Source organism: Pinus tabuliformis, chromosome J (genome assembly GCF_031772625.1).
Source record: "Pinus tabuliformis cultivar Carrire ecotype Pingquan chromosome J, CPIR1, whole genome shotgun sequence".
NCBI lineage: Eukaryota > Viridiplantae > Streptophyta > Pinopsida > Pinales > Pinaceae > Pinus > Pinus tabuliformis.
Genome location: NC_142295.1, coordinates 782,890,198 through 782,914,548, shown reverse-complemented (window position 1 = coordinate 782,914,548; position 24,351 = coordinate 782,890,198). Strand labels below are relative to the sequence as shown.

The 24,351-nt window shown below is 37.0% G+C and overlaps 1 pseudogene; it reads left to right on the top strand.

Moving 5' to 3' along the window:
- Window positions 1-624: 624 nt before the first annotated feature.
- LOC149229048 (ABC transporter G family member 39-like) overlaps window positions 625-24,351 on the top strand; it is a 102,724-nt pseudogene continuing 78,997 nt past the window's right edge.

Sequence of the window (24,351 nt, the reverse complement as noted above, 5' to 3'; positions counted from 1 at the left end):
TGGATCAGGTTCTAGATCAGTTGTGTGGATTGATCGTTGTGGATTGACTCGAATTTGGGTTTGTGTAGACCATGGATGCATATATCCTGTTGATTGGTTGGGAGATCGTTGTTGATATCCTATTGAGGATCGAATAAGAAGCTGAGTCGTGGAGATTGCCTGAGATATTTTCCCCTCTGGTACGTTTTTCCTATTTTTTTTCAAGATCACCTATGTAATTTTTATTGTTGGCCAGATCAACGGTTGGAGTTTGAGAATCTTGAGGTAGATCCATACATCGATCAGGTCACAATGAATAATCATAAGCTCAATGGGTCAAATTATTCAAATTGGAAATTTAAATTACACACATTGCTTGAGGGGAAAAGTGCTTGGGCAATTACAAATGGGGATGAAGCAAAGCTAACTATAGCTAGAGGTGGAACAATTACAACAATTTAGGATTGGGAGAAGAGGGAGAAAAAATCGAAGGTGTTGTTGAAATTGTTAGTGAAAGACTGCATTATCCCTCACATTAGGGAATGAAAATCTGCAAATGATATTTGGGTGACTCTCAAGGATCTGTATGAGATAAAGAATAAAAAACACTTATTCTTGTTGAAGAGTAAGATTCTCTCCATCATAATGGAGGAGAATGAATTAGTTTTTGGATACATCTCTCAGATCAAAGAGCTGAGAGACAAGCTAGGCGATATAGGGGAGAAAGTGTCAAACACTTATCTTGTCATGATTACCATGAATGGTATGAATACTGATTATCAGATGTTTATTATAGGGCTAAAAGCAAGGGAGAAAGCCCCTAATTTCAAAGAATTGGCAGGGACCTTGATGCAAGAAGAAGAGAGGTGGATGAATATGAAGTCTCAGAATGCAGATCTCGCCTTGATGGAAAAGAAAAAGCCTTTCAGAGGGAAACGAGGAGTAGGACAGAAAGGCAGTGGTACATCCTAGAGAAATCCACTTCAAGATATGTCTTCGACCAGAATTGATTCATGAATCAAGTGTTTTTATTGTGGTAAATCTGATCACATTGTTAAACATTGCTATAAAAAGAAGGCCGACGAAGCCAGACACAGACAAAGAAACATACAGGGCATTTTGCTAATGAAGATCAAAATCATGACCTCAAATTGTTTGTGTCTGATTCTGCTCTTACTGCTGAGATTGATGAGGCATAAACCTAATTTGTGGATTCTGGAGAATCCACTCACATGACAGGTAATAAGAAATGGTTTGAAATTTTTAAAGAAACCAACAGTGGTGCTAATATCTACCTTGTTGATGACATAGCCTACCAAATTAAAGGGTATGGAGACATTCCTGTTATATTGTGATGGAAATATCAGGCACATCTAGAATGTGATGTATGTACTAGGAATTCAAAATAATTTGATCTCTATCTCTATGATTGTAGATTAGAAGTTGAAGGTAGTGTTTTTTAAAACCTATCTTAGATAGACCATCAATCCGCCCCTGTTTCATCTGATCCTGATCCCGCTGCTCCTGATTCATCTTAATCAATATATCATTCTGAGAATGCAGCTTCTCAGTCAGCTTAGCCAGACTATCAATCCGCTCCTGTGTCATAGAGGATTTTTTGGATAAACAGAAACTGATTGCATCTCAAATACAGGTTGGAGGCTTGTACAAGTTTAATGTTACAAGTGTTCCACAACAAGCTTTGACTTCAACTACGATTACATTAGAGAATATTTGGCATAAAATATTCAAACAGATCAATCTTCATGACTTATTCCTAAAACAAGGTATGGTTAATAGATTCCCTGTTTTAAAAAATGCACATGTCAATTGTGAAGGATGTGCACTTGGAAATATGCACATGGATGAATTTCCCTCAAGTTTAAATAGAATAAAGCGAGATATCCTTGAACTTGTGCAAACTAATATACGTGGAATGATGCAGACAAGATCATTAAGAGGAGCATATTATTTTTTATTTTTTGTTGATGATTGCACAAGATATACCTAGGTATATTTTATCAAAAACAAAAGTCATACTTTTGAATATTTTAAAGAATTTAGAAGTATGGTTGAAAAAGAGACATGTAAGGTCAACAAAATTCTCCTTTCAGATCAAGGGGGAGAATAAATTCATGGAAACTTTATCAAATATTACAGAGAGCATGAAATAATTCGACCATTTATAGTACCCCACACTCCACAGAAAAACGAGGTTGCAAAGAGGAAGAACGAAACTCTGGTGTAGTGTGCACGTAGCATGTTGAAAGGTAAGAACCTAGCTAATGGATTTTGGGCAGAAGCTATTAATACTGCAGTCTATTTAAAGAATAGGAGTCCAACAAAGAGCCTTGATCTTAAGACTCCATTTGAGGCTTTATATGGTTTTAAGCTTGCAGTTAGTTATTTAAGAGTATCTCGTTCGAAATATTTTGCACATATAAGGAGGATAGGGGGAAATTTGATGCTAACGTCACAAAATGCATATTTGCAGGGTATTCTTTTGAGTTTAAAGCTTACAAAATGTTTAATCCATCTACTCACAAGGTGCTTGCAAGTATGAATGTTATATTCCATGAGAAGGTTGATGAAGGGAATAGAGACAAAGGTTATGAGGAGCGGCACAAGGCTTATTTGATTGAAGACAACAAAGAGGAAATTAAAGACAACCATGTGAAGCAAGAGTAGCATCAAAAAGAAGAATCAAGTGATGTAGGTACAGTCAACAATCCAAGTCCACTAAGGAGTGAGAAAAACATATTTGAGCCAAGTCCATCACCAAGGAGATCGGGTAGGTAGGCTCAATTACCAGCAACGTATAGAGATCATGCTCTTATAACCAGTATCTTAAATGTTTTTGAGCCCAATGAAATGAGTAAACATGATGAATGGAGGGAAACCATGAAAGAAGAATATGAGTCAACAATTAAAAACAAAACCTGGGCTTTAATTGCACTGCTAGAAGGGAAAGAATATAGGTTGTAAATGGTTATATAAACCTAAGTTCAAATCAGATGGTAGTGTAGACAAATCTAAAGCTAGGTCGGTAGCTAAAGGTTACTCACAAAAAGAAAGAATTGATTATGAGGAGACCTTCGCTCCTGTAGCTAAGTTCAACAATATTAGAATGTTACTAGCTTTAGCTACAAAGTATCATTGGAGTTTACACTAGCTAGATGGGAAATATGATTTCCTAAATGGAGAATTGAAAGAAGAGGTATATTCAAAACAACCTAAAGGGATAATCAAATAGAGGCATGAACATTTAGTTTACAAATTAAAGAGGGCATTATATGGATTGAAACAAGCACCCATGTCATTGTATGAAAAAATTGACTCCTTTTTCTTGCAACATAGTTATAAAAGGAGCAAAAATGACCCAAATCTATATACTGTGTTTGATGAAAAGGGGCAAATTGTTTTGGATTTCTTTATATGTAGATGATATAATTATCACTAGAAATGCTAATGAATTGATTAAGGAAGTCAATGTGTAGATGTCACAAGTTTTTTAAATGAAAGACCTCAGAGAATTGCATTATTGTATGGGTTTGGAAGTTTGGAGGGACTCTAGTCAGAATTTTCTCACTCAAGGAAAGTATGTTAGAGGATTACTAAAAAAGTTCAAAATGAAGCAGTGCAAAGCTACTTGAGTGCCTTTGCAATAGAATCCTAAACTTCGAATATGATGATGATTCTAAAGAGGTGGATGCCACATTATATAGATAGCTAGTTGGGAGTCTGATTTATTTGACTACAACTAGACCTGACTTAGCATTTTCAGTGAGTGTTTTAAGTCAATTCATGTCAAAACCTCTTGAGAATGACTGTGTGGTAGCAAAATTTGTCTTCATATACCTTCAAGGAACCATTGATTTTGGTATTAAGTACGCTTATTCTTCTGATGTTAATTTGACAGGTTTTTTAGATTCAGTCTCGGAAGGAAATTTGGATGATAGAAGATCCATAACAAGTTATGCTTTTGATATGAGCATTGGGGTAACTGCTTGGAGAAACAAGAAGCAAAATATTGTATACTTATCTTCTGCAGAAGCAAAGTATCAAGTAGTGTGTGCAACCACTTGTGAGGCAATTTGGTTGATAAGACTTCACAATGATTTTGGAGAAGAACAAAAAGATGCTAGCATAATCAGATGTGACAACTAAAGCTCAATCAAACCAATGAACAACCATGTGTTTCCCAAAAACACACGACATATTGATACTCAATTTCACTTTGTTAGGGAGAAGGTTGAGTCTAAATTTGTTTTTATTGAATATTGTAATACTTGTGATAATGCAGCAAATACTTTTACCAAGCTCCTTGGGAGTATTAAATTTAAAATGTTTAGGGAGATGTTAGGAGTACAAGTGAACCCTTTCTCCATTAAGGGGGAGAGTTGAAAATAATGGAGAATATTGTATTATTGGAGAGAGTTTGTTTCTCACTTGTACGAGTGTCCTAGATTAGGATTAATTCCTATTTTCTAGGGGTCAATTCTAATCTCTCTAAATTGATGTAAACTTATATATTTCTAATTTTATGATTAATTGAATAGATCATTCTCTGCTTGGGTAGTCTCCAGGTGCAGCTTGCTCACCCGTGAGTTGCTACTTTCAGATTATAAGTTTCAGCCCTCATTTTAAGAACTAAACATTTTATTTGAGAGAATGGCACATAGTTATCAATTTTGTTAATCTCATGAATTTTACATAATGGGTTTAATATAAATTAATTCGGTCTTTATCAATGCTAGGCATATTAACTCTACATTATCACACAACATTTTATGTTAATGAATGGCATGTGATTATCTATTATGTTATTGTTGACTAATTACGCCTTAAGACATTTCCCTTTGAGAAAACTCAACTATTCTATATATATATATATATATAAACCCTATTAGATTAGTTACATCTTATGCATTGACCCATAGAAAAAGATAAATTTTAATTTAAAAATTTTATTCAAAATATTTGTTTTAATATTATAATTTTGAAAAACATTAGTGAAATTTATAGATTTTTTAAAAAATTTAAGAAGTCAAAACAATTTGAAACTGATTACAATATAACCTACCTGGAAGCAAGTATAATAAGAATTATGGGCTAAATAATTCTATTTATTTATGTAAAAGCAAGCTTAAACTTCATTTGAGATACACCATTTTTTGAAATAAATAAATACTTTGTATTCTGCACGAATAAGGTCCATGGAGAATTCAAGTATAATGGACATGCCATGAATGAGTTTGTGCCACAGAAGACCTCTACTTACATAAGTCAGCATGATGTGCACAGAAGACCTCTACTTACATAAGTCAGCATGCATATGGGAGAAATGACAGGCAGAGAAACTTTCGATTTCTCAGCTCGTTGCCAAGGCGTTGGTTGAAGATCTGGTATATTTTCTAAGCTGAATGCTAGGTCATTCTTAGTTTGTTAAGCAGAAACATAAAAATAGCCTCTCATCTCGGCTGCAGATGTATTGAGTGAGCTTTCCAGGCGAGAGAAGCGACTAGGGGTGAAACCAGATCCAGACATTGATATTTTCATGAAGGTATCCACTTCAAATTCAAAAGGTGTAGGCTTGAATTTAGTTCCTTTTTATTCTGGTGAAGTTGAAATTAATCACAGTGAACTGTTGAATACATATTTTATATTTCTAGGCAATAGCCATGGAGGGACAGAAAACCAGCATTATGACAGACTACGTTTTGAAGGTAAGCTTTCTTTCAGTTCTAAGAATCTTGCTCTGATGAATTTGTGTTCCGGACGGAAGGTAAGTTATCTTGGAACTCATCATGCTTTGGTTATTCAAATCATCTCAATTATAATGAATAATATCGAAAAGCTATGACCAGGTTTTGGGGTTAGAGGCATGCGCGGATACGATGGGGGAGATCAAATGCGCAGAGGAATTTTTGGAGGTGAGAAGAAAAGAGTCACAATAGGGGAGATGATTGTTGGAGGTGACTGTAAAGCTTTCTTGATGGATGAAATTTTGACAGGGCTGGACAGCTCTACCGCATATGAGATTATCTGATGCTTCTAATATTTGGCTCATATCATGAGGGCAACAATGGTGATTTCTCTTCTGCAACCAACCCCTGAAACGTTTGAACTCTTCGATGATCTAATCCTGCTGTCAGAAGGTTATATAGTGTACCGGGGGCCCAGAGAATTTGTATTGGATTTCTTCCAGACCATGGGATTTAAATGTCCAAAAAGGAAAGCAGTTGCAGATTTTTTACGAGAGGTAATTAAATAAGTATCTAGTTACCGATTATATTGAAAATAAAGTGATTGCAATTATTTTTACTCATAGTAGCGAGAATTTTTGAAACATAAGTTGTATTCCAGTTAAATATGGCTTGTTAAAACGATGGATTTTTTAGGTTTCTAGGTGAGTTTGCAGTGTTATGCGCCTAACGTTGTATTTTTTAAAACCATGAAAATCCTTTCAACATTGATTGAACAATTTAAGGCTTCTTGGATAAATCAGTAGCGACATGTGATTAACTGAATTTCTCCTTTAACTTTGATAATGCATCGGTTTATTAACAATTTGGGTTTTGGTGTAACATGTTGGAAATATTAATTACTCTCACATAAATATTTAGCAAGATCCAAGCAGTGATGCATGAAGATGTAAGCTGAGTTAAGTGTAATCCAGATTTAGAGTGTAAGTTAATTGAGTTAAGTGTGAGTAATTAGCTTGAGTTCAATCTATATATTTGGAGAAGTCCAAATTTACTTAGTGTTTGCATGTAGAAGTTATTGTGTGAGAGTTTCTAGGTGAAAAGCAGAAATACTCAATGATTGATCTGAAAATCACTCGTGAATGATCTCAGTTAATTTATGAAGGTATTACAGACTCATGTGCTGGGGTGTGCCTATGTTATTTTAAGCAACGGATCGATAAGATGGCGAAATACACAGACACTTGAAACAGTAAGAGAAACAAAGCAAGCAAATAAAAAACACAACAAATTTAATAAGGAGTTCACCCAATTCTCCTGGGCTATGTCTCTTGGTCCAGCCTTCAGTGGTGGCCTTTTCTATTGTGTTTTAAAGTAAAGGTTTTACAATAAGGAGCTCAATTTGAGTCCCCCTAATAGATGATGATCAGTAGGGTGGTACTTGGATCTCCCAAGCCTCTAGAGTACATAGACTCCCCCTTACTAAATCTCGACCTCAACTGGTCTCAATGGTATGAGTCCAATTTGGTACTCAGTATCTGACAGGTATACACAGAGGAGTTACTTGAACCTCTCAAGCTTTCTCTGTAGTTCACAGACTCCCGAACTCTCTCTGTCTTTGTCTGCTCGATGCTGCCTTTGCTTTGCAGGTCAGCTCGGCTTCTCTATTCTCTTTGATTCACTTCTTTCTCTACTTCTATTCCCCCTCTGCTCTTTTCTGTTCATCGCTTAAAGCCAATCTGCTCCCCCACTGTTCGTTTCCTCTTCCTGGCTCTCTGGATCGCCTACCTTTGTCCGCTGGAATTCCCCTACTCTATGTCATCATCGCTATGTAACACTGCACAGAGAGGTGGCCATCTGTCCCCTTACTAACTGAGTGTCAGTTTCCTTTGAACGGTCGTTATTTCCATTTCTCCAAGATTTGCCCGCGAAACTGGTTCTTCTGCCAGCTCAGCGGTCATGTCGGACCTCAAACCTTATGTGCCTCAGTCTATTTCTCCATCAAATCTGGTCATCCATCGGGTTGATTCTCCACCGTCAATTTGGAGCCTTCAGATCCTACGGTCTCCATCTATATCGCGCGAGTAAGTTGCTCGACTATTACTCACGCGATGTAAGCAGTTTTTCTCTCTAATCTGCTGGACACGTGTTGCCCAGTGTATGGCATCACGCTGAACTCGGCCAAACCCTCTTACCGCTCGCAGTGCACGCGATATTCTACGGCTTTGGGCGCGGGACCCGCCTTCTGACGCTTTCCGCACGGTTTCCCTGTGTTCCTCGTGACCGAGCACTCGGGGCTTTCCTTCTGTGAGGGTTTTGCCCTGCAATCGTGTATCAGAAACTTCCTCTGTTTCTGGATCTGGGATTCCAATTACCAATTTGCGTCTATGCACGGTCTCCATGGGCCAACAGTCAACGCTCTTTGACCGAGGTTGCTCATTGTTCCGTGCATGCCATAATTGCCATTGTCCAGAGGTCATTTCTGATACTTGTTATTGATAAGATTTGATCTAATATAATTTTTAAGCAGTCATGAGAAATGTTTAAGGATCCAATTCGGATCACAACCTTCCCACTGAAAAAGCTTTTGGACCCGCAAAAGTTGGTTTTCAAGCATCGTCTAAGTGAGGATATAACTGTCTCACTTGTCCAATCTCTATCCATTTTTCACTTCTTGGCTTTGAACCCTTGAGTCCAATCCTGAGGTACTCAACATCTCCCCTGCGTGTCGTCCTCACCTTCGTGTCCAGAACTATGTCTTCCTGCAATTCATTGAGATATTCAGGTAACAGGTCATCAATAGAAGGCAATTGACTTTGCTCTTCGGGATCTTCAATTAATGAAGGTTCAAATAGTCTTAAGCTGTTTGCATTAACGACTGAGTAGATGTGCATGTAAGCTGGTAAATCAAGGCGAAAAGCATTCTCACCAATTTTCTCAAGTATCTTGAAAGGTCCATACCTTATTGGCTTAAGCTTTTTACCTTGACCTTGCATTCTATCCTTGTTGATATACAGCCAGACTTGATCACCAACTTGGAAACTATGCTCCATCCGATACTTGTCATGCCTTGCCTTGTACTTGGCTTGGCTCCTTTCCAGCTGTTCCTGTACTGCCTAGTGAATCTCTTGGATTTGTTCAACGAACTTGGTTGCCTTGTCCACATCACTATGTCCATCAACTGTTATGTCTTTACCAAAGACAAAATCCAAGGGAGACCTGGGTGTGAAACCAAAACAGGTCTCAAAAGGAGATCTCTGTGTAGAAGAATGTTTTGCTTGGTTGTAAGCATGTTGCACTTAACACAAATTTTCCTCCCAAAGCTTGGGATGCTTGCTGCAATAGCCTCTGAGCAACTAGATCACTGTCCTATTGACTACTTCTGTCTAGCCACCTGATTGTGGATGAAAAGCTGTGCTTTTCTTTAGTCTGGTGTCCATCATTTCCCACAGACTTGACCAAAACTTCCCAACAAATCGGGTGTTTCGATCAGATATAATAGAATTGGGTAACCCAAAATGAACCCATACATGCTAAATGAACAGTTTTGTAGTTTGTTCAGTTGTAATCTATTTATTACAGGGTATCAAAATACACATTTTGCTGAATCTATCCACAACAACATATAAATAGTCATAACCTTTCCTAGATTTAGGTAGTCCCCCAACAAAGTCCATGGAAACACCTTCCCAAGGATGAGAAGGAACTGGAAGTTGAGTGTACAAGCCTAGTTTTCTATTGCTAGGCTTGCTTTTAGCACACATGGTACACCCTCTTACATATCTAGAAACTATCTCATTCATTTTTTATCAAAAACAAAATCTTTGCAGCTGTGCAACGGTTTTACTTACCCCAAAGTGACTTGATATTAGAGAAGTGTGTGCTTCCCGAATTATCTTTACCCTTTCAGTTTATGGAATGCATAGCTTCCCATAATGATACAAGAGTCGGCCCTTAATGTGATAATCCAATTCTTCTACTCATTTACCTTGACTTAAAGTTGAATATAGATCTTTAAAATCTATATCTTGAGCATATTGTTCAATATAGATCTCATGTAATATTGAATTATACTTAAGTATAGTAGATGCATTTATAATTGCTCTAGATAACATGTCTGCAACTTTATTGTGTATGCCCTTTTTATATCTGATGACTAAATGAAACTGTTGTAGAATACCCATCCACCTATAGTGCCTTGATTACTGCAACTTAGTTTGGGAGTGTAGGTATTGAAGGAGTTGATCATCAATGTGTATAACTGTCTCTTTGCCCATTAAGTAATGTTTCCACTTTTTCACACTATACTAATGCATACAATTCTTTATCATATGTTGGATAGTTAATTACTGCAGAATTAAATGTCTCAGAATGATAACATATGGATTTACTGTGCTGTATCAACACTGCTCCCATGGCATAGTCACTGGAATTCGTTTGGACCTCAAATGGTCTTTGAAGATCAGGCAGTGCTAGCACTGGTGCTGTACTAATATTTTCTTTCAAGGTGTCAAAGGCTTTTTGTTGTTTGCCTCCCCACTGAAATACCTTGTTCAATCATGTTAAAGCATGTAAGGAAGCTGCAATTAAGGAAAAGTTAGAAATGAACTTTCTCCAATATTGATCTGCGACTAAGAAGCTTGTAATTTCTGTAACAGATTTGAGTTTAGGCCAGTTTACAATGACTGCAACTTTAGAGGGATCTATCTTCAATTCACCACCCCCTAGTATATGTCCCAAATAATTCAAAGATGTTTGCCAAATTCACATTTTCAGAGTTTAACATAAAGTTTTTCTCTTTTCAAAACATCTAGTGTCTGTTTAACATGCTTTAAGTGTTCTTCCCACATTTTACTAAATATAAGAATGTCATCCAAATATACAATAACAAAATCATCAAGAAAAGGTTTGAGTACATCATTCATTATTCGCATGAAAGTAGCAGGAGCATTGGTTAAGCCAAAAGGCATAACCAGCCACTCATACAATCCCTACTTTGTTTTGAAAGAAGTCTTGCATGCATCTTGTTCTGCAACTCTGACCTGATGATATCCACTATGCAAGTCTAGCTTGGAAAAATAAACAGCTCCATTCAATTGATCTAATAGATCATCTATATGAGGAAGGGGGTAATGATTTTTTATCGTTATCTTATTTAGTGCTCGGTAATCAATGCACATTCTCCACGAGCTATCTTTCTTTCTCACCAAAATGATTGGCGACCCACATGGCGATGTGCTATGTCTGACGAATCCCTTCTCGAGCAACTCCTGCACCTGCATCTTGATTTCTGCATTCTCTAAAGCAGACAACTTGTACATTCCAATGTTAGGCAATGGAGCATCTTGCTGCAAATTAATATTATGCACTATTTCCTTTTTGGGTGGCAGACCTTTAGGTTCTTGAAACAAGATATCATACTCTGAAACAATTTTCTCTAAATTAGCTTGTTGTTTAGCATCATAGCCCTCAAATACATTGGTTTTATCAGGTTTATTTTCCTTTGCAACCATCAGTAAAAATTGTTTGCATGAATTTATAATTCGTTTCATCTGCGCTAAGTTTATGAGAGTATAATTATTCTTCAGCTTATGAGCTCTTACAAAGTATTCGATTCCATATTTAACGAGTAGATACTTGTTCTCAGCTCTATAAAAAGTATCTTTTCTGTCATACAAGTAAGGACTTCCTAAGACAATTTCACATATATCCAAAGGAATTATATCTAACTCAACCTCATCTACAAATGCTGACCCAAAAGAAAACTTAAGTTTGCATTGTCTAGTCACTTGTAGTTGTGCTTTATCACTTAACCAACCTAATGGGTATGGTTTCTTGTGAGGTGTAGTCAGCAATCCCAACTTCTTTACAATTGCTTCAGAAATTAAATTTACTTGTGAGCCACTATCAAACAAAGTATCAATCTTTTGATATTTGGAAATAACTTGAATATGGAAAAGGTCATGTCTTTCTCTCTCATTTTCTTCATCAATAGTAGATTGTGCAGAGTTACTAGTAGATGCTTCAGAATTCTTACCTTTTATACCTGTGGCTGTAATGGTTATTTCATCTCCTGATTCCGACCCCAAATATTTTTGAAGAGCTAGAGCAGTCTTCTTCTTCTTGTCCTCGAACTTCTTAGGTCTCAGCTCCAGATGCAGAATCCAATAGTGCTCATCATCATGCCCATCCTTCTTACAGTGAGTGCATGAAGACTTGCTTTTCTGTGTAGTGTTGGCCTTCCTCTCTTTCCATTTTTGTTTTCTTTTCTCCTTATTCTTGCTTGCAATGGGCTTGGATGATCCTCCAATTTCTGGGTTCCCATTCTTTCCTCTAGCTTCTAGATGCATAGCTTGAACAGATACCTCATTTATACTAGTGGGATTAAACATGAGGATAGTGTGCCTCATGTAGCTGTGTAGATCACCTATGTACTTCAACAGAGTCTCAGGTGAGTCTAAAGAGATTCCTAGAATCAAATCTCTCTTCCTAAATTCTTAGGTGTAACCCTGTACACTTTTCCCTTTCAATTGGCGAAGAGTTTGCCCGCTCATCATGGCTTGCTGCATGTAAGCTAGTGGATAGAACTGTTTTTTGATTGCAAAAAACAAATTCACTCCAGACAAAAAGAATATTACCATGTTTCTTCATGTCAGCTTGTGTCCTGCCTTCCCACCATACCAAGGCAGTGTCTCCAAGGCGTACGCTGGCCAACTGAATCTTACTGTTATCTGAGTCGATACTCTGCAATCTGCAATAAACATCAATTTGTCTGATTCAGTTATCTAGCTTTTTTGCATTCAAATCTCCATCATATATGAGTAAATTAAATTTAACATCCAATTTGATCAAAGATGTCTTCTTTTTATGTTTAGGGTGATTAGGAGGTGTGAGAAAGTTTTCTTCTTTCCCTTTTCCTTTCGAGTGGTCATGGATGAGAGATTGTTCTTCTCCTTTTTCTTGTTTGGAGCCTGATGAATCATCACCTTTATGTTTCCTAAAGTCCCTATACATTTCCTCTACCATGGACCTCATGGCCAGGAAACTATCTATGAATTGAGGGTCTTGCCCCAAGGGACTTTCCTCTGACATTTTCTTCTGAGGATGGACTCTTCCAATTTCCGGGTTAGTCTCAACCAACTCTCCTTCTCCTAATTTAAGCTTTGATCTAGTTAGCATTCAACAACAAAATCCAGCACAAGCTTGTCTAAGCTTAACATCCTAAAGCTCTGATACCACTTGATCTGAAAATCATTCGTGAATGATCTCAATTAATTTATGAAGGTATTACAGACTCATGTGCTGGGGTGTGTCTATGTTATTTTAAGAAACTGATCGATAAAATTGAAAAATACACAGACACTTGAAACAGTAAGAAAATATAAAACACAACAAATTTAATAAGGAGTTCACCCAATTCTCTTGGGCTACGTCTCCTGGTCTAGCCTTTAGTGGTGGCCTTTTTTATTGTGTCTTAAAACAAAGTTTTTACAATAAGGAGCTCAATTTGAGTCTCACTAACAGATGATGATCAATAGGGTGGTACTTGGATCCCCCAAGCCTCTAGAATACACAGACTCCCCCTTACTGAATCTCGACCTCAACTGGTCTCAATGGTATGAGTCTAATTTGGTACTTAGTACCTGAAAGGTATACACAGAGGGGTTGCTTGAACCTCTCAAGCCTTCTTTGGAGTTCACAGATTCTCGGACTCTCTCTGTCTCTATCTGCTCGATGCTGCCTTTGCTCTACAGGTCAGCTCGGCTTCTCTGTTCTCTGCGATTCACTTATTTCTCTACTTTTGTTCCTCCTCTCCTCTTTGTCTGTTTATGGCTTAAAGCCAATCTTCTCCTTGACTGTTCGTTTCCTCTTCCCAGCTCTCTAGATCGCCTGCCTCCGTCTGCTGGAATTCCCCTTCTCTACGTCATCATTACTATGTAACGCTGCACAGAGAGGTGGCCATCTGTCGCCTTACTAACTGAGTGTCAATTTCCTTTGAGCGGTTGTTATTTCCGTTACTCCAGGATTTTCTCGTGAAACTGATTCTTTCGCCAGCTTAGCGGTCATGTCGGACCTCAAACCTTATGTGCCTCAGTCCATTTCCCCATCAAATCTGGTCATCCATCGGGTTGACTCTCCGCCGTCGATTTGGAGCCTCCAGATCCTATGGTCTCCGTCTATATCGCGCGGGTAAGTTGCTCGACCGTTACTCACGCGATGTAAGTGGTTTTTTTGTCTCATCCATTGGACACGCATCACCTAGTGTATGGCATCGCGCTGAACTCGGCCAAACCCATTTACCGCTAGAAGTGCACGTGATATCCTGTCGGTTTTGGGCACGAGATCCGCCTTCTGACGCTTTCCGCACGGTTTCCCTATTTTCCTCGTGACTGAGTGCTTGGGGCTTTCCTTCTATGAGGGTTTTTTCCCTGCTTTGCACTAATCGCGTATCAGAAATTGCCTCTGTTTCTGGATCCAGGCTTCCGATTGCCAATTTGCGTCCATGCGCGGTCTTCATGGGCCAACGGTCAGCCCCTTTGACTGAGGGTCCTCGTTGTTCCATGGAGGCCACAATTGCCATTGTCCAGAGGTCATTTCTGATACTTGTTATTCATAAGATTTGATCTGATATAATTTTGAAACAATCATGAGAAATGTTTAAAAATCCAATTCGGATCAATGATGGGTTCATTATAGTCATCAATTTTGTGTGATCAACAAAATAGGAAAGAGGAGCAACTCATATTGTTTGTGTGTCAAATTTGTGTTTCCTCTTCTTTGTCTTTCCAACAAGTGGTATCAAAGCCAAAGGTCTTCCATTCGAATCACACTTCGCTCGGGCTCGAGGAAAATAGTTGGGCATTGGATAAATCAACACTACCTGTGTGTTTCATGACATGTGCTTAACCTGTTTAGTGACATGTGCTTACTGCTAACTTTGACAATGTCTCCATTTACTAACACTTACAAATTTTAGTATAACTAAAATATAATATTTAATATTCACCAAAAACACTATCATATTTAACAAACTTCAAATTTTTTTAACAAAATAATTCAATTTTCTCTTTCCAATAAAATTTCGAAAAATACTTTTCCAAACAAAATCCTCCTCTAGTAAAAACCTTTAAAAATAAAATTATCAAACTTTTAAACAACTCCCTTTTCCAAAAACCTTTTAATATGCCTTTTCAACCTTTACACTTTTTGCATTAAAAATATTCTTATAAACAGTTCCACTCAAACGTATAACCACGTCTTCTTTAAAAAGACCAAAAAGACGGAGTATGGTGGACCGAAATCTCTTCCGGATCTAATATAAAGTAATTTTAGTTCGTGCCCACTGTGCTAACGCGATTTGAATAAATGGTAATGGGTTCGCGTGCTAACGCTTCTTTCGATGGAAAACAACGCGTCATTGCTCTGCCGAACGATCCTGCGTTATGACGCCTTGTATGATTTCACTTAAAAGAGAAAAAATATATCCTTATGCTTTCCATCAAGCGAAAAAATATATTTCTCGAAGATTATCGTACAACCAAAAAAATATATTTCTCTAAGATTATCGTACAACTTCAGCTGTTGATACCTTATCCCAAGTTTCTTTGTAATCGCAACTGTTCATCCGTTCTCTGAGGGGTTTTTTAATATTAATGATACTATTGGTTAGAATCACTATGGTCATTACACTAAAATTCGTTGATGGTGTTGGTAAATAGGGGTTAGTAAAGTAGTAGCTTAAGGATTATGTTCTTATATTTTGAAAAAATTTAGTAGAGATTTTTGTAAATCTAAGTAAAAGTTGTCAAAGTTTATAATTTTAAGTGTTTTAGAAGAAGTCTTTGATGGTGTTCAATCTATTTCCACTATTGAAAACATGATTCAAACACTGCATTTACAATATTTTTTGGAACCTTTTTTAGCTAGATTCCAACCACTTTTAGCCGTCCTCGTTAGTAAATAGAGGCATCAATAAAATTAATTAAAGCACCAATAGAATTAATTAGACGGGTCAATAAAAGAATTAATGAATCCACCAAAATCAATTAAAAACATATCACTAAACACTAATTTATCCAATGTCCAACAAAACTAAACCCTAATTTATCCAATGTACAACCCTAAACACTAAACCCTAAATACTGTTTTAAACACTAAACCCTAATTTATCCCATATCCTACAAAACCATGATTTTTCCATCTGCTCAAAAATATATATTTTTTAACCAAAATCTTCGGCAACTCCCAAGAAAGCTCATTGAATACTCCAAATTAACATTCAAGAAGTCTCACTGAAAACTTTAATCACTTGATAATTTGAAAGTTCAAACGAGTTGCAAAGCAGCATTACAACTCTACGAGTTGTCTGAAACAGATGAATTCCCAAAAAGATCAGGAACAGTACTGGTGCACTAGCAGTAGGAGGCCATACAGATACGTCTCAGCGAAGGAATTTGCACAAGCATTTAAAGCATTTCAGAAATGTTGATTCCATACGATAAAACAAAATGCCATCCCGCGGCACTCTCTAAAGAATAATACGGCTTAAGCGAAACCGGACTTTTCAAAGCATGTTTTGACAGACAACTTTTACTTATGCAGAGAAATGCCTTCATCCATATCTTCAAATTTTTGCAAGTGAAAAAGAAAATTCCCACAGGTTGACAATCATTTTTTGCCATTGAATTCAAATACATTACCAATATTTCAAATGGATATTTAGTAATTCAATATTTTTTTTGGAGTCAGATAAGATCCGTGGCAATAGTCGCGATGACGCTTTATTTTCGTACAATCATGAATCACAGAAATGTGGAGGACGGATGCCTTTATTTTGGAGCTCTATTCCTGGGTCTCGTCATGAATATGTTCAACGGACTTTCTGGTATTGCGGCTACAATTGGAAAGCTTCCAGTCTTCTACAAGCAGAGAGATTTGATGTTCTACCCTACCTGGGCATACTCTCTTCCTATATTCATTACAGAAATTCCTCTTTCCTTAATCAAGTGTACATCATGGGTATCTCTTACCTATTATACTATTGATTTTGCCCTGGCCCCATACAGGTAAGTACATTTACATCGTCTATTTCCATTACAACGTATATTAAAATTAAAATCAAAATGAAGTTCCATTGTGATACATCTCTGAATGGTGAAATTTCAATAGATCTAATTTATTTTCTTATTTTCATGCTGATGAGAGTTCTTCATCCTGTACAGGTTTTTTCGATACTTTATGTTGTTGGTAGCATTCCACCAAACAGGTTTGGCACTCTTTCGCTTGATAGGTGCTGTGTCAAGGGATATTATAATCGCAAACGCCGTCGGTGCATGTGTGCTCTTGAGTCTTAATCACGTTCGTCTTGGGTGGGTTCATTATGTCGAGAGGTATGGAAATCCATAATTTTTTCTTTTACAAATTTCAATATTATTATCATTACTGTCTGGAACTTTGGTAATTAGTTTCTTCAGTTATATATAAAAATTTCGTTTCGATTGATTGATTATAACTTTATTTTAGTATTGGAGAGAAATTCTGTTGCTGTTTGTAATCATTGTATTAAGCATTAAAATTAATCTTATTTGGTTCATTTAGAATTTATCTCAGTATTAATTATAAAAATATGGCAATTAGATTCTTAAATAACCTTTAAAATTATTTTAAATGATTAAACACAAATTTGCCTTAATAGCTTTCACAAATGTATGGCTAGTTGTTATTCAGTCTAGAGTCTCATTCTAGGCCAATGTATAACTATTTCCATGGTCAGGTTGGAATTGAGAAGTGTTCCTCTTAAAATAAAAATAAGATATTTTTTAAATATAAAAATAATGGTTGCTATAATAATATATATATAGAGAGAGAGAGAAAGAAATTTGATCTCTCTCTACTCGTATTAGGTATGTGCTTAAGATGGATTTATACTGGTTTTATTTTTCTTCTAAAATCATAGTATATGTGTATCAAATTCTAATGCATCAAGTCAATCAATTCAGAAATTAGATTTTATTTTTTTAACCTAAGGCACTATGTACATATACCAAATTCTGCTAAACTAGGTTAATGAGTTCAGAAATTTGGCTAATGGTTCTGTTTAATAACATTTACTATAGTCACCTATCTGAGTGTGGAATAGATGGTGACAAGTGTTTTGTTAAGGTATTCATTGGTGTAAAGGTCACTCATTCCAAATTCTATTGACAAAAATCTAGCCATGCTAACAGTTGTTGTGGCTTAGGCTAGTTCTTGAGTGATTTTGATGACTTAACTTGAGTGATTTTGATGACTTAAATGCCTTTAACTCACTGCGACTCAAACCGCATGTTAATAATACAACCATCCAAAACTCATATAAACTAGACAAAAAGTAAAAAAAAAAAAAAATCCCTTCCGTCCAAATCAGATGTCTTTGTGGGGTAACCCTCCTTTCTAGTGTTTGCTTCTAAACTTATTATCATGTGTGTTTGCTTCTCAACCTCACCGTTTTTGTTTTTGCTATTAAAGTTAGTAATATCATAACAATTCCGTTATGGCTCAAAGGATGTAGTCCATAAAATATCTTAATCAGTGTAACTGTAGGCTCTTTTTAGGCAGAATAGCGTAAAGTTTGGGCCCTGTCCCATAAATTGGACCTCATGAAAAATAGAAGGACAAAATAATTAGAATGAAGTGCAATCATGACGCTTAATGTTTTCAAGTCCTGCCCAACAGACAATTATAAACCTTGGTGGATATGGGGTTACAGGTTATCTCCTCTCTCATACGCTCAAAACAGTATTGCAGTAAACGAGTTCCTAGCAACAAGGTGGAAAAAGGTTTGAAGTGTGTGATATTTTAGGCGCGATGATACTTGTTGGAAATTTCTAGTAATTTCAAACACAAATTAACTGAATACAGAGCAATACTCTGTTTCTCTCCTCAGGATCTTTTGCACAGGGAAGCTTAAATTTTTTTTTCTGAGAACAGAAATTTTTCACACCCATAAAAACTTCATATTCATTAATAAAAACCCTGATACATATTTCTTCCTCTTTCTCAGAGGGATTCGCCAAAACTTTTACCAAAAACTAAATACTCTGCCTCTTTTACAAATGATTTTTACACTGCTGTGTAAAATCTTCATTCACATTTACTGTTGTAAAAAGGGCTTTTATATTTACAACTGAAAAAAATTCTTACATATGCTGTAAAAATTTCTTACATTACATTTCAATCTCAAAAATAAAACTCACACAGTCATTCTTCATTCGCTCTTGCTTCCCTTCGTTTGAGAAACCAACAACCATTACATTTCAAACCCCCTTTTTTTTTATGTTTCGCACTGCTGTGCGTTATATGCCTTGCATCACACAATAGTTAACTCATAACAAAAAAAATTGCATATACATATGCGTTCCCCTTTCTTTTCATTACAAATCTTCGACCTTGCACTGCTGTGCAAACATCTGGTTCTTCATTCCTCGCTGCTGGAAAACCTCAGTTTCTTCTCCTCCCCTGTGCAATAATAACAAAAGGTCAACACTCAATCTATACACTGCTATGCATTCGCCCCTGGTTTTTTTCTTTACTGCTCCGAACCCTTTTCCCTTTTTTCTCCGTGTGCAATGCTCAATTCATATACTAAAAATGAGCGCACTCACACAAAAAGAACATATATCAAAAGCATTAAAACTAGGGCGTTGACTTGCCCATACCATTCTTTAATTCGCTGTACATCCGTGCAAACAAAAATTAAAACACTTACCAACTTTTTCTTACAATTTACGAAACACCATTAATTACATTAATTCCTTCACGTGCGCGGTCAGGCAATAAGGTTCAGGCAGGTTGACAAAGATCCATGTCCGTTGACTTGATCGGACGCATTTCGCAAACTTCAGCCACACAATCCAAACGATTTTTAACATCCGGGAGATGGGTAGTTTTGTGTTCGTACAGTGGATGTGGCTGGAGCGGATTGTGTCGGAGGCCCTCTGACAGAAACCACATTGCGCGAAAGGTGGTGCGATAAAGATCAGCGGTTTTCTGAAGTGTTTTCGCTGGAGTTAATGACCGTAGGTGAAATTAATGTTTCAACACTCCCCTTTAATTTCAACTGCTGGGCATTCAGTCATACCCAAACATTTCCTCAAAAATTCAAAGCTTTTCTGGTCCAATGGCTTGGTCAAAATGTCTGCAACCTATTCCTGATTCCTGCAATGTTGTAGAACAATTTGTCCATTGCTCACCAATTCCCTGATGTAATGAAATCTTGTGTGAATGTGTTTCGTTCTCTTATGAAACACTGAATTCTTGGATAATGCAATAGCTGAGCTATTGTCACAAAAAATCATTGTTGCTTTTGCCTGCTCTTGGCTTAAGCTCCTTAACATTATTCTCATCCAAACTGCTTGACATGCTGCTGTTGTAGCTGCCACATATTCTACTTCTTAGAATCCTTTTTGCTGCCTGTTACAAAAAAAAAGGTCTTCCTCTTAACAGAGGGATTACAAAACTGCTGTTACAAAAGAGTCTTCCTCACACAGAGGGATTCACCAGAGATTATGCTGAAGAGCATCTTCCTCTTAACCAGAGGGATTCACCAGTCTATGCTGAAAAGCATCTTCCTCTTGACAGAGGGATTCACCAAAGACAACGGATCTTCCTCTTAACAGAGGGATTCATTGGAGATTATGCTGAAGAGCATCTTCCTCTTTAACAAAGGGATTCACCAAGAGACTGCTTCAAGTGCAGTTCCAAAACAAAAATAAACTTCACTGTCTCTTCTGAAAAATACTCTCTCTGTCTTCAAAATTAACACTGCTGAAGCACTGCTGTGTCTGCACTGCTGTGCATTTTTCAAAAACAAAATACTCTGTCTCTTCTGGAACAATTACTCTGTCCCAGCTTACAAATTTACACTGCTGTGTGTAAATATTTCTTACATTCACCGCTGTTGCATATATTGCATTTCAGTTCAATGAACAACACACTCACTGCACTTACATTTACTTGTAAAGAAAAAATTCTTTTACATGTGCTGCTGCCCATTGCATTTCGTTTCTTCAACAAAAAAAAATCTTCATGTTGTTGCATTTTTCATATTCACACTGCTGTGTGTTTTTACTACATATTCTCCAACAACAAAAAAAACAAGACTTACATTACCCTTTTCATTGCTGTGTGAAAAATTTCATGATTGCACTGATGCGTGCTTCCGTTTTCTACATTACATGCTCCTCCTTCATTTTACACTGCTGTGTAAATTATTCATTTCATTTTATTTTTGATTTTACTCACCTTCTGCTGTGTTTTGTTTCGTTTCACTGCATTCTCAAACACTGGGCATTTACGCTCTGCTGCGTTTTGCCCTCTTCTCATTACCACAAAAAAAACATTTTCACTTCTGCACACTGCTGCGTGTTTTTCTTCCTTTTGTTTTGAAAATGGACAATAACCAAAAACTTCACTGCACTTACATTCGCACTGCTATGCGTAAAAACATTTCTTTTCACCGCGCTGCTGCACTTCACATTTCAACGCTGCCCCTTTTTCTTCTCCGCACTTCTGTGCATATTGCATTGCATATGTGATAAAAAACAAAGCAAAAACATTACATTTTTCAACACCGCTGCGTATTACATTTCAGAGGGATTAACAAAAAGATTTCATTTGCGCTCTGCTGCGCTGCAATACATCCTCCACGCAATCTCCATGCCCTGCAAACTTTTCTTCTCTGCTTTTATGGCAGATTTAATTCCATATCTCCCCCCTATAAGAAGATCTTCATAAAAAAATGACTGTTAATATATTTCAGCAATAATGATCAAGAATTACAGGCTCCCCCTAACTGTATGCATTGTCTTCTTTCAGCAAAGTTTTCTCAAAAGAAACTTAGATCGACTGGAGAGCTCAAGGGACTTTCAGACTGTATTTCCTTCCTTCTCCATACTTGTGTAACTTTCTTCTTTTGCATGGGTCTAGCTTGTGTAAGAGCCCATGTTAAGTTACAATCACGTGCCATATGCCCAATGTTATGACACTTAAAACATTCTACATTGTTCATGAATAAGATTTCATGATTTCTTCCTCTAAAATTATTTCTTGGAGGTTGTCTGAGACCATAACATCTATCTCTATGAAATGCTCTACAGTCTTTTGCCATATGACCAAAGTTTGAGCAAGAATAACAATAAACAAAAAATGAACTTTGGTACCTGGGAGATGGTGGTTTCCTTGACGTACTTCTGAAGCTTTTCTACCTTGAGATTCTTTGATGATAACCATTGCCTCTTGCCTCTTTGACATCATCAACATTTCTTCTTGGAGCTGGTTTTCTACTTGGAGTAGGATTTCTTCTATTGTAGCCTTGATCTTTCTCCTTGCCTTTGCTGGAACTAGGAGCATCACAATCTCTTTCTGCCTTCTTCACATCTCCTTTGCTTAAAGCATTTTCATTCTTGCTTGAGGGTTCACCTACATACCCGAGTCCTGATTTATCAGATGGACATCTGTGATAGCTGAGCATGTCATCCAAGGCTTGAGAGCTCTTCATGATTTTGTTCATCCCTTCAACCATTTTCCTGAGGAGGACAATCTCTTCTTCCAATCTTTCACACTCATTATTCTTCTTTGTAAGTTGTTCCTCAGTTTCTTCCTTGCTACGAGTAGCTTCAGCTGCTACTATTTTAACAGAGATGATATTTGACTTCATTTCTTCATTCTTTGCTTGACTGCTCTCCATTTTCTTCTCAGTTTCTTGTGCCTGTTTCCTGGCTTCTTGTAATTGAGACTTAAGGGAGGAGACCTCTACCTTGTACTGTCCAATCCCTTCTACAAGTTTGTTCACTCTCTTGTGCCTTTGTTCAAGTTGACTTGACAAGGTATCTTCCTGCTTCTTTGCTTTATTCAATTGATTTGTCATGGATATGACTTCTTCATGATGCTTCCTTTTGCTTTGATCAAGTTCCTTCTTAAGCTTGGCGAGCTCTTCATCCCTCTCTTGTACTTGAAGCTTGATGAGGTCAACCTTCTCATTTTCAGCTTCTATGATGGGTTCAGAATTTCCTTCTTGACTGATGGTCATGGTCAGTGCTCCCTTTGCGTGAAGGTCATGAAGTCTGTCCCATATATCCTTTGTTGATGAATATTTTCCTAGATTCTTCTTTACAGAATCAGGCAGCCCATCCAAGATTGTTTTTGCTGCTTTTGCATTGTACTCCTTGGATTATCTATCCATCTTGCTATCATCAATCACTGATTCCCAAATTTCAATCCCTTGAGACTTTAAGAAAGTCCTCATTTTTATTTCCCATATATAAAAGTTCCCATTGAACCTTGGAGCCTCAAATAGAATGCTTTCAAACAGATTGTCTTCTATTTTAGTAGTAGAGGGAGACACATCCTTAGGAGGATTGGAGACTTTCTTCTTTGACCTTGCCATTCTTAACTATGCTTCAAATACTTGACTGTGTTTTAAAACAACTGACTGTCTTCAGCAGTAACACAAAAAACTGATCTGAGAAATACCTGGATCCTTTTGCCTGAGACTTCACTCTGCTGGAGAAGTTGTTGCAGCAAAAAAAAAACTCCTTCCTTCAGCTTCTTTGTCACCTTCAAAGAGCCTACATCAGCTCTGATACCATGTTGGAAATTTCTGGTAATTTCAAACACAAATTAACTGAATACAGAGCAATACTCTGTTTCTCTCCTCAGGATCTTTTGCACAGGGAAGCTTAAATTTTTTTTTCTGAGAACAGAGATTTTTCACACCCATAAAAACTTCATATTCATTAATAAAAACCCTGATACATATTTCTTCCTCTTTCTCAGAGGGATTCACCAAAACTTTTACCAAAAACTAAATACTCTGCGTCTTTTACAAATGATTTTTACACTGCTGTGTAAAATCTTCATTCACATTTACTGCTGTAAAAAGGGCTTTTACATTTACAACTGAAAGAAAATTCTTACATATGCTGTAAAAATTTCTTACATTACATTTCAATCTAAAAAATAAAACTCACATAGTCATTCTTCATTCGCTCTTGCTTCCCTTCGTTTGAGAAACCAACACCCATTACATTTCAAACCCCCCTTTTTTTTATGTTTCGCACTGCTGTGCGTTATATGCCTTGCATCACACAATAGTTAACTCATAACAAAAAAAAATTGCATATACATATGTGTTCCCCTTTTTTTTCATTACAAATCTTCGACCTTGCACTGCTGTGCAAACCTCTGGTTCTTCATTCCTCGCTGCTGCAAAACCCCAGTTTCTTCTCCTCCCGTGTGCAATAATAACAAAAGGTCAACACTCAATCTATACACTGCTGTGCATTCGCCCCTGTTTTTTTCTTTACTGCTCCAAACCCTTTTCCCTTTTTTCTCCCTGTGCAATGCTCAATTCATATACTAAAAATGAGCGCACTTACACAAAAAGAGCATATATCAAAAGCATTAAAACTAGGGCGTTGACTTGCCCATACCATTCTTTAATTCGCTGTACATCCGTGCAGACAAAAATTAAAACACTTACCAACTTTTTCTTACAATTTACAAAACACCATTAATTACATTAATTCCTTCACGTGTGCGGTCAGGCAATAAGGTTCAGGTAGGTTGACAAAGATCCATGTCCGTTGACTTGATCGGATGCATTTCGCAAACTTTAGCCACTCAATCC